This window comes from Chelon labrosus, assembly GCF_963514085.1.
Source record: "Chelon labrosus genome assembly, chromosome: 24".
Taxonomy (NCBI): domain Eukaryota; kingdom Metazoa; phylum Chordata; class Actinopteri; order Mugiliformes; family Mugilidae; genus Chelon; species Chelon labrosus.
This window is the reverse complement of record NC_140357.1, coordinates 7751249-7762803: the sequence shown is the minus strand read 5'-3', so window position 1 is coordinate 7762803 and position 11555 is coordinate 7751249.

The window sequence follows — 11555 nt, the reverse complement described above, 5'->3', positions numbered from 1 at the left end:
GTGTCTGACAGACTGGAAGCTGGAGATAACAAATGAAAATCTCCTAATGCCATGTCAGCTGTTTACCCAGCATAAACAACTCTGTCTGCTGAGAATAATAGCGCTGACATCTTCACAATTTCTGAACTTTCACTTGTGGGATCTGCAAAGGTTGAGTCTGCTCTTGCCCCCCCCCCGATGATGGAGAGCCTTAATGTCTTTGACAGTGGCGAGGCAACCTGAACCTTTCCCAGAACAAAATCATTGACAGGCTATCGAAATTTAGCCGCGGCATGCTTCTACCTCCGTCGAAATTGAGCGAGGGGCTGGCACAGGATCGGATTTCTAGTGATTCAGTTGCGACTGCTTTTATTTAAACTCAAAACTTTTTTTCATCAAAAGTTAAACCTTGAACTTGACTAAGAAAAGAAAGAACATAATATAAAGAAAACATATGCAGCAACTATACTGCTCTTGATTTGCTTTGTGCTGCTAACTCTAAAGCCTCTGTAGAAAGCTTCATTAAATGCTAACCGCTAAGCTAGCCACTGCTAGGCTACAGTAAGTACACCTGTTTTTTGTTTCTATTTCTTGTTTACTGTTATCTGTAACTGAAAAATTAATAGTAGACCACAGGCTGACATTATTTAGTCATGCAATTTATTTACAACACAATGGATTTGACTGGTTGTAGGACTATCCAGTTGTGTAGATGTGGTGTTTTCTCTGTACTGGTTGAAACATGCCCCATAATGTTAACAGAAAACGTGATTTAAATTCAAATAGAGGCAGGTTTCATGTAACTATTCTATTTTCAGGCAATCGTGGTATTTGTGGAGGAACTCTGAAATCAAACTTGACTTCTTTGGAGCCTTTACCTCATTGGTCAGTTTTTAAGTCTTTACACTGGATATTATGTGTTTTTTTTTAGTATAGATAGATAGATAGATAGATAAATAGATCACTTTCCAGTCTCCAAACTTGAAGAGAACTTTAGAGCGAAAAAATTCATCTTTGGAACACAACGACCCCCGAATCTCACAATCGCAGCTTCAACCCAGAGTGCTGTGTGATTTTAAAAATGACAATGCGGAGTCTTTCTCGCTTGCACAGTTATTATTGTGGTGCGAAAAGCAATATTTTTTAAATGCCAGACTTGTCATCTCCTCGTAGCCCGCAGCTTTTTTTCTTCCTAATCTTGCGAAAAATTATGAGTCACCCTTAAGTGAGCTATATGAAGGTGCTGTGTTTTCTTTGTCTGACGCTCTCGAGCTCCAGTGTGTTGAGTGAAAAAGCCAAAATGAGAATTGCATTTGGTTGCCTCGTCATTAGGCGCAATTGCCTTTCTTTTAAATGCCACATTACATGATCACACATCACGCTTTGTTTTTACTCCAACATCTCAATGTACGAAAAAAAAAAAATGAACTTCTTCTGTGAAATAAATCACTCCTATTGTTCTGCGCAGCTCAGTCTTGATTAGTGCGCATTCTCTACCTTAACAAGAGAGAAATTGCAATTAATAACCTTTTCTCGGTGGCACACTTGTGTTTGCAGTGTTAATATGTTGTGTTTTGAAAGGTCAGTGTTCTGCAACCCTTAACATAGCCGCGAGCAATGCAAAATTGCTGGAATCTGAGTCACCTCAGAGTGGTGTGGTTGCCATGCTTGTGAAGGTATCGGTCTTCGCTGCTTTTCAAAGCTATTACCCCTCACTGTTTGGCTCTGCTCAACGGTATCAGGCTTTCAAGTATGTAGAAGCAAGACATAAATCTTCCTACGATGCTGAAATGAATAAAAAGCTAACCCTGGTGTTAAGCCGTCTGGACTGAGCTCAGACCAGCCACAATGCTCCTTTATTAGCTGTTGGATTTATCACGTTAGGAAATATCGGAAATGTTTTCTCCCGCAACTCCGTTAAAATGTTCATGGCCCGAAGAGATGGACGGAATAGTTGTGTCTTTTGGGGGAAAAACAAGCGCCTACGTTTGATATTTAATTCATCTTCCTGAAAATATTGGTTTAAAGTTAGCCGGATCAAAGCAGACAGAGCTAGGGATGATTGAATCAAGCTGAAGGCGAACCGTGACCTGTAAGTGTTGACTCAATCAAATCACTCAGACGAGGCTGCGTGGGTGCACCAGCGCGTATGACTTTACCTTCAATAAAAGCCCCATTTAGACATTGTTTTTTTCAGATCCGACCTTTAAGAAAACAGGTTTTACTCCAAGGACCTACAAACGACATGACAAATGGATGTACTGAAGTTTAACACATCTGAAAATGAAAGTGACCAAATTACAAGAAAATCCAAGCAGGAAAAAAAAAAAAATCCAGACGTCACAGTCGGACAAATACTCTCGATTCTCAGAAAAAAGGCTAAGCGTAATCTCTGTTTACTTAAGTACGATTAGGTAACAAGTTGACATGTTTGTATGAAAATCCTTGCTTTTGTCTTTGAAGGACAAAAAGCCAAAACAGATAAATAGCTGCATGCAAACTTGTCCACCAAGTGGCACTGCAACACCCTGAACTACATCTGCTGTACAGGTGAGAAGTTTTTTTTTTTAAGAAATAAACTTTTTTCCGCTGTTCTCCTTTAGTGCGTCTAATTCAGGGAACGACAGGCCTGAAATATGTTTCAAACCAGCACCTGGAAATGCATTTAAAGAGATGCACTACCCGAGAATCTGAATTTGGCACACGTGTCAGTTTGACAGGCGCTGAATATGGCTGGCGACATAAAGAGCCGTGCTTTCATTTAACGTCGCGAGCGGTGTGCACTGTAGCATTAAATAGGCTGGCGACATGAAACGGGAACCACATAAATCCCCCTGACATTTCCTCGGACGGAAACACAAATGTTTATTTTCGATGGGGCGGTGAAAAACCCAAATGGCAAATAAAACCTTTTTTTTTTTACGTCAAGGAGAGTGGGCAGGCCTTACCTTGGTTGGGTATTAACCTGGATTTCATGGCTGAAAATTATTCTCAGAACATCATTCAGTTTATGTCTGAACATTTATTATTCTGTCCCTACAGACAGTTCAAACGTCTTGATTTCCGCTCTGCCTCTTTAGCAGGAGAGCTATTTTAAGCTGAATGCATTTCCTGTTTAAGGTGGAGCAAGATGCTCGGGTCGTGACCCAAATCAGTGCTGCTTGTGGGCATGTGCAGTGGTACCTTATTAGAGAATTCCGTGTCCTCTTTGCAGCAGATGTGCGTTTGTCTTAAAAAAAAAAAAACCTGCACCGTACGCCCCTGAGACAATTTATTTTCTATCAATTCACAATACTTGGAAAATTACGTGATTGTGATTCAGAGTGTGTCTTGCGCTGAGGCCTTTAAACATTTCATTAGGACGGTGAAGAGTTAGATATAGAGGAGAGAAAAACGCGGAGTTGTAACTTTAAGTAATACAGGGGGTATCCAAGCTGACAGCATCTTTGCATCTGCAAAGCATTTAAAGCAGAGGAGAGGGACACACAGCAGCTAACATGCTATACAGTCTTATTCTTAGGCCTTTAAATTCATTTTGGAGCATAGGCCATTGATGAATCGCCTCCACCCATGAATATCTTCAGCCATCTTCTCCAGCTGTTGCAATGTCAGCCCCTCCGTCTTGAACTCTTGCTCTGTGCTTCTTCTCCAGGTGTTCTTGGGATGACCTCCCCCCCGTTTGCCCTGTGGCTTCCATGTCAGTGCCTGTTTGTTTATTGCTGATTCTTCTCAGTGTGTGACCAGTCCAGATCCACTTTCTCCTTTTCATCTGTACCTCTGTTGGTTCCTGGTTGGCGTGTTCCCACAGAGTGATGTTGTTGATTGTGTTTGGCCAGAAGATCCCAAGGATGCGTCTTAGACAGTGGTTCATGGATATCTGCAGCTTGCTTATGATGGCAGTCTTCAATGTTTTGGATCTGTTCGGACGTTGGAGTTGAAGATTTTGAGCTTGGTCTTGAGAGAGATCTTTTCCAGATCTTGGTTAGGATGTTGACTGCTCCTCTAGCTTTACGTCTTCCTCTGGCCCTCCGTCTACAGCTATCACACTTCGCAGGTAGGTAAATTTGTTGACCTCTTCGACAGAGTGACCCCCGAGTGTTACGGACTTCATGCTATACAGTAGTACCACAGAACTGCATGACTCGTAATGGAGAAGAAACTAGATAAGAAATTAGAAAACAGGAGCTCGGTGCGAGAAAGTAGAGGACATGTGCTCAGTGCATCATCCCAAGCTAACTCGGCCTATTGCAGCATAACTAAGGGATGGTTCAGTCCAGCCCTAGCTTGATCAAAAAGGAAAGTCTTAGGCCTAACCTTAAAAGTAAAGAGGGCATCTGCCTCCCGAACCCAAACTGGGAGCTGGCTCCACAGGAGAGGAGCCTGGTAGCTGAAGGCTCTACCTCCCATTCTACTTTTTGAAATTGTAGGAACCACAAGAAGACCTGCACGTTGAGATCAAAGTGTTGGGATGATAAGGTCCAATGAGGTCTTTATGGTACAGTGAGATACAATGGAGCTAGGCCTTTAAGGGCATTGTATGTAAGAAGGAGGATTTTAAATTGTAGTCTAGATTTTAAAGGGAGCCAATGAAGAGAAGCTAAAACAGAACCAACACATTTTCCGTCACGCACTTCAGGAGAAACCTCACAATTGTTTTTCTCTCTAATATCAAAGGTGTACACAGATTTGAAAATAGTAGCGCAACACACACCTTGAGGTGTTAGTTTGATCATCGTGCTCGATCAGGGAACTTTTTAATGCACCATTTCATACGTTCATGTGATAATAGAGGAGGTGGTGGTGCAATATTCGGTGTCTCTTCGTAGCGAGAATCTTTCAAAAGTAGCATGCTAGCTAACGCTGATGTTGGCGGCTCCCAAGTCCAAAGTTTGTGAGCGGTTTCGGGGGGTTTTAAGAGCAGATCAGCAAACATCTCCCCATATCAAATAAACTGAGTTGTCGAAAGAAGGATTTCTCCTCCGACTGAAGGCAGGGGTAAATCTCAGGATAAACTTGCCAGACTCTCCTCCTATAGTCTGAGCCCGGCTTAGAAGGTGAGAGTAGCCAAAATGTCATTTGAGTTTTTGCAAAAGTATACACGAAGGAAGCACTTGCTAGTTGTTGAGGAATAAGAGATGAAAGCAGTTGACGTGTGAAACATCAATAATATTAATAACACTTCAAGACTGCGCTCTGCTAAATCCAAGTACACTAATTAGTTTCAGTGTGTCTGCATCCGTCCTGTTTCTGTAGAATCCTTGATTGCCGTTTTTAATTCTGGTCATTAGAGAGTCTACAACCTGCCATTCCACCACTGGCCTGGTTAATCCTTTCAAAAGACCAAGAGGATAGAAAAAAAGGCATCCTCCTCTCACATCACTCTCTGTGTGAAAGAAATGCTTTCAGTGGCTTTGTGGTGGAAGATAATTAAAAACCCTAAGTGGTCTTAATATTTCCGGACATACAATTAAAAGCCGGCCCTTAGCAACTGAGTCCATACGCTGGTCCACCTCATGACTGAATACTCGCACATGCTCACAGCAACACCCGAGGGAGTCACCGTCACTTAAACCCAAATTGCTCCAGTGAGGAGCCTAAGGGGGGGGTGCTTTCAACGCCAGAAACAAAAAGCACAAAAGATGAGTTTTATGTAAGACGCAAAACGCTGTAAGAGAATCAGAAAGGTGGTTTACCAGCTGCTTGTTTACCGCTAATTAGCTTAGTAACTACAGCACCAACACAGTAAAACAAGCTTTACAGGCTCCGAGCTGTGTCTCCAATTACTGAGAGAGAAAAGCCCATTGTAGACGCCGCTATTCCCAGTGAATGTCTGCAGCACTGCAAGCACTTGCTGGGAGAACTTCTTTTCCGTTTTTTAATAATCTTTTTTTCATTCTCATTTGATTTCTTTACGAGCACGGTCATTCTCTCGAGACCGGTCTTGCTTTTAGCGAGAAACGTTCAAGGCAACTAAACGAGACACAACAGGGTAGTCACTGGTTTGGACAACCGAATCTGAGTAAACAGAATAAAACTCAAATTTGTAACATAGTCTTGAGGCGAAAATAACTCTTCGTGCCTCCCTCCAATTAGAGTACGTCTATTTTCAGTCTGTTTATCTGCTGCTGTATTCCTAAACATCACTGCCTAGCAGATACCACGGCATCTGTGGATCCCTTTAATTTAATCAGTCGTCACTTCATTTGTCTCATGGTTGATTCTTTACCGCGACAGTCAGTGTTTGTCGACTTGGTGCCGCTCCACATTTCAGTCCGTCTTAAGAAAACGTCCTTGATCCGCGTTGCTGTGTTTTGTGACTTTTTATTGGCTGGTTCTCCGGTTCCTGTGTAACGCTTTTGCAACCTCGCAGGGAATGCTTTGAGTCGGTTCCATATGTTTGTTTAGCATACAACCACTGTGTGTAGGAAAGTGCCAGATGTTGCCTCTTCCAGCTGCTGCTGCTGCTGCTGAAAGAGTACATGTTGACAAGATTGATTAAGCTTCTTGGCATAAGCAGATGAATCACATAACATATTCAGCAAAAGTACAATACAGCCACCCTGGCACTTTGGTTTATCCAAACATGGTATGACATTAAATTTATTTCAAATGTATTTGAGTATGTTGAATGCCTAACCAGGGGAATTTTCCCCATTAACAGAAGTTCAGATTTAGATGTTTTTATGTAAAATCAATTCGATCAAGTCTTACAGACACATACATCGCCAAAGTTGTTTTCTCAGCGTGAAAGTGGAGATTAATTAAATTACTCCCACTGCTGATGTGAAATATTTGGTACACTCCATTACACATGCCCAGCACGACAAATACACACAAGTATGAATGGAAATGACACACTTTACCGTACACTTATTAATGTATTGCAACGCTAATATGTTCCTCCACACAGTCATGCTCCCAGAATTAATTTAATGCACCGTCCACCGGTCAATCCCTTGCAGTTATGATTGTTATTGCAATCACTGTGCTCTAAAACTACGAGAAAAATAAACCCTCGGCAACTGAGGTGTGTTGGTTGTGTGCCTGGTGCTAAAATGATTGTGATCTTTTTTTTTCAGCTTTACTTTAACCTCTGCCAGATTTGTGCATCCCGCTACGCGCTGGGCGTTCTGCCGTAATCAGAGATCAGAGTGCGTTTGGTGAACCTTTCCGCCTTTTGCAAGTACATTCCTACCCCTGAGAGTACAGGTTCTGGGTTTTAATTTCCATCTGGCAGAAAAGAAAATAGTTGGGAAATGTTACCCTCACTACCGTCGAGTAGTATCCAACATGGCTTTTATTTTGCCATCATCCTGAACTCGTGTTTCTCAAATTGATTTTACAGAAAGGAAAGGAATGTAATTAATGAACCCGTCGGCTCATTTTGAGTTTCAGCAGTAATGGCAAAATGTGCCAGCTATCAAAACTGCCACAAATATGAGTTAATGAGAACACAAATTGCGTTGATAAGGTCCTTCTGTGCAATTGTTCGGCTGTCGGTCTTCCACGGGGCTGTGGTGCACGCTGAGACCAGAAAATAAGACTGATGAAGGATCGTTTTAATTCTAGTGTAACATAAATGTACTCTATTTGTGGTCAGGCCTATTCACCAGAATGACACGCTGCCAGAAGGGACAGATAGCCCTGACAGATAGCTCAGGGCTACCAGTCCCACCACTGATTTAATCACGGAGGGCAATTACGCCTGTGAATTATCATCTTAAGATATCAACAAGCTGCCAGGTCTGGACGTTTAAATTATATCTGCCCTCCCCTGTGCTGTGGCATCTCACATATGCTGTCACAGCAAGCAAACACCGTGAGCTTGTATTGCCCATTGTCCACCACATGCTACGCCCTGCTCCATTACGAAACAAAATATCGACCGTTGTGTAGAAGTTTACATAAGAAACGTACAAAAAGGCCAAATCACAGAGTGAGATAATGAGCTGACGGTCAAATATGACAAAAAAAACAAAAGAATAACTCACATTTTTCAGCCATTACGCCTGAAATCAATTCATGCCGTGAACAAAGAGAGTACACACAGAGAATCAAATAACTAAAAACACGATAATATTGACAGTCAGCAGGGATAAACTCAAATAAAAGTGGGCTTTGCAGTAATATGAAAGTGATAAAATGAGATTCTGACAGCCTGAGGTCTTCAGGCGAGAGGGAAAAGTTTTAAAAATAATAAATAAAAGGTGGCTGTTTGATAGTCTAAAGACATCCTTCAGCATTCAGTGGGACTAGTTTGTTGTTGCTGTTCTTTCCAAGGATCAAGTCGTAATTAAAATAAAATATATACGAGTGAATGTTTGCCAGGAATCACAGTCGGCTCCATTACCGAGCACTTTAGTTGTTTTATCTCATTTCAAACACGTGGCAGTATTTGACATCCAGTTTCAACATCCGCTGCGTCTATAACCCAATTAATTCACTTGGACGGAGCGCGCATGGGGTTTGATGTTGTTGGTGCGAACTTGCATCTCAACACGTTATCAATGACTGCAGACGCGCTGCTAATTGACCCGCGGGAAGGGAAGCGGGAGATTCGCTGTCGGCAAAAATGACATCCGAGGGGGTTTTATCAAAACGCCAAATGCTGCATTTAAGCTGAAAAGTGCTGAAGGAGATCGCACGCCGAGGCGCCATTAGCACAACCCACAAGGCTAGCTGTGCGGAAATTAGTTCGTCGTAGCTAGAGCTTAAGCAAAATCCTAAGGCTTTGCAGGGACCAAACACAAAAAACCATGCTAACGCTGATGGTTGGCAGCTCACGTTAGCATGCAGACATTAATTAGCACTTAGCGCAAATTAAAGCTGAGGCTAGTAGGGCTCTTATAAGTTTTGCTATGTTTGGCTATAGTCATTAGCTTAGTATTAGCATGGCAAAGATGTTTTTTTTGTGGCGGTAAGTTGGTCTGGAATAGCTCCATTGGGAACTGATCGTGCTCCTGCTTTTTATGTGGTGATGGACTGAACAGTAACGGCGACATACGCGTCATCTGGGCGCCCCTTGGAGTTGAATTTGTTTACGTCAAAATGGCTCCAGATTGGTGGTAGGACTATCCACTTGCATGCTGAGGTATTTGGTTAAATCATCCTCCATAATGAAATGGCATAATGTGTTTTTAACAAGATAAATATGTGTTATTTGCCAGTTATCAACCAGTGCAGAGCTGTGACCACATGTTTTCCATGTGGTCACAGCTGCTAATAGCTAGCTACTACCATTAACTGTTTTTTATAGCGCTGATATAAGTGTGAAATCTTGGGCTGTTATTATTATGTCACCTCTTTAAAGGCTGCTAATTGGAATCCAGTGTAATGTGACACAGCTATCTTTGCTGCTGTTCTCCTGTTTCAGCGCTGACGTCCAGGTTGTATCATGATATTTCAGACTGTATTTCTGTTATACCCCCTCAACCGCTTGTGGATTAAATGCTATTCTGCTCTCAGCACTTTTCAGATCTATTTAAAGATACCGCGGTGTTACTCACGAGCGCCGTCTCCCTGGCCCCGGGCGTACGTCGCCCAGCTACAAATGAGCCAAACCGGCCCCGCAACTTGATTCAACCCCGCCACTCAGTTCCACTATTGTCTAATCCGTGGAGTCAGGTGGCGATGGGCGGCTCAGTCTCGTCAGGCGACACTCTTAATGGTACGTTTCGCTGTCGGCGCACATGTTCGGGGTGCGGCTGGGGCGACCTCTGGCGAGAGAGGGGCTGGTTAGAGGAGTCATGAAAAGGTCGAAAAAATAAGACAACGCAGCGTAAAAAAGGTCAACACGTTAAGATGAAGGTGCTGCGAGTGTCAAGTCTCTGTACACGCTACAGTTAATGAGTGATGTGTAGGAAACAAGTGTGCATTAATGTCATGTATCAACACTGAATATCGCTACAGTAGCTTTAGCCTTGTTTCCATCTCTTCCTAATCCAAGATAAACGTCCACTGCATGCATACTCCTGCATCCCCTCCATCGTCGGACGCCGCAGTCAGGCGGCCACCTTTTTAAATAAGTGGAATGCTTTCAATTAAAGCTTGCTTCAGAGCTGCCTAAGTGGGATTTATGCTGCCGGGGCTTCATCAGTGTGTATGTGCGCTCCAGGAAGGATTAAGGCCCGTGGCACAGTTTTAATCTCAGATGCAGATTACGACTTGGGTTTCCACGAAAGCCTCCACTACTGTCCCATACAGTACGAGCGGTGCAGAGATGTCTGTTCTGCGCGCCTAGCTTTCATTTCTTTTCAAGGTTCTCTAGAGCCTTCCTGCTTTTTTTTTTATATATAAAACATCAAGATGTGACGAAGGCAGGAGAGAAGCGCACGAGGAGAGAGACGTCATCAACTTCAATTCTTATTCAGACCTTATTAACACATTCTTGTTAACACACTCTTGTAGCTGCCGGGAGGATTTTCACACATTCACAACTTCACAGCTGGGAGTTGTGCTGCACTACTAACCACTAAGAATTTTCACCTTGGTACTATCTATGCATCTCTTCATCCGTCTCCACGTACACACATTATAAACGTTACTGTATTTTTACATAAAAACCTTCTGTTGGGCAGTTCAGTCAGTGCTCAAAGTCAACAGCTGTAGCTAAAAACTGCAGAGACAGCTATGCATTCACGCCACCTGCTCAGGTTTCTCCTTCCACTCCGGGGCTCCAGGCCAGCAATTGTCCTGTCACAAGCCCACTTTTCTAACCCCCCTCCCCAACGCCACCTCCACCCCTTGGCTCCCAAGTCACAGTCTATTTCCCGACCGCTTACAGAGATTTGCCGGTTTGATGGAAATGTACTCAACAGGCTTTCAGTGCAGCCTGACCTACTGGATGCCATTGCATGTGGAGGAAGCTTAGCGGGTGCGTCCGTTTACTAAGCTCAAGCTTGAAATATTCATTGATCTTCACGCTGTATGTTGCAATTTCAGTTTGTAACCTTGTATCAATCATTTGTAGATTTCAGTTTTGTAAGAACGCTCATGGTCATCAGAAGATGAACCCCCTCGACTTTGGTTGCTCTCCACTGGCTCTTGCTTTGTAGAGCAACCATGAGATTGACCGTTGACTGTAATATCTCAACCACAGATGCATGATTTGTTAACAAATTTCGCACAGAAATTCATGGTCATCAGAGGATGAATCCTATTTTTGGAGTTTGGTGCTCCCCTGACTCCTTTTATTTTGCCACCATGAGTTTGACATTTGTAGTTCTGACTGAAATATCTCAACCACGTTTGTATGATTTGTTATGAATTTTTTTAATAGAGATTCATGGTCATCAGAGGATGATGCTTATTGACTTTTCATGGTCCCCTGACTACTTTATTAGCGCCACCATGAAAGAGATAATTGTAGTTTTGTCTGACTTATCTCAACAGCTATTGCATGATTTTCTATCAAATTTTTGTGCAAACACTGATGGTCGCCAGAGGATGAACCCTACAGACTCTCTTTGTTATGCCACCATGAGATGAACATCTCCAGTGTTATTTTTGCAACAACTACACGTGCAGTGCAGCATGTAAAGTCTGCATGTAGATCTACATACATCATACATTCTTGC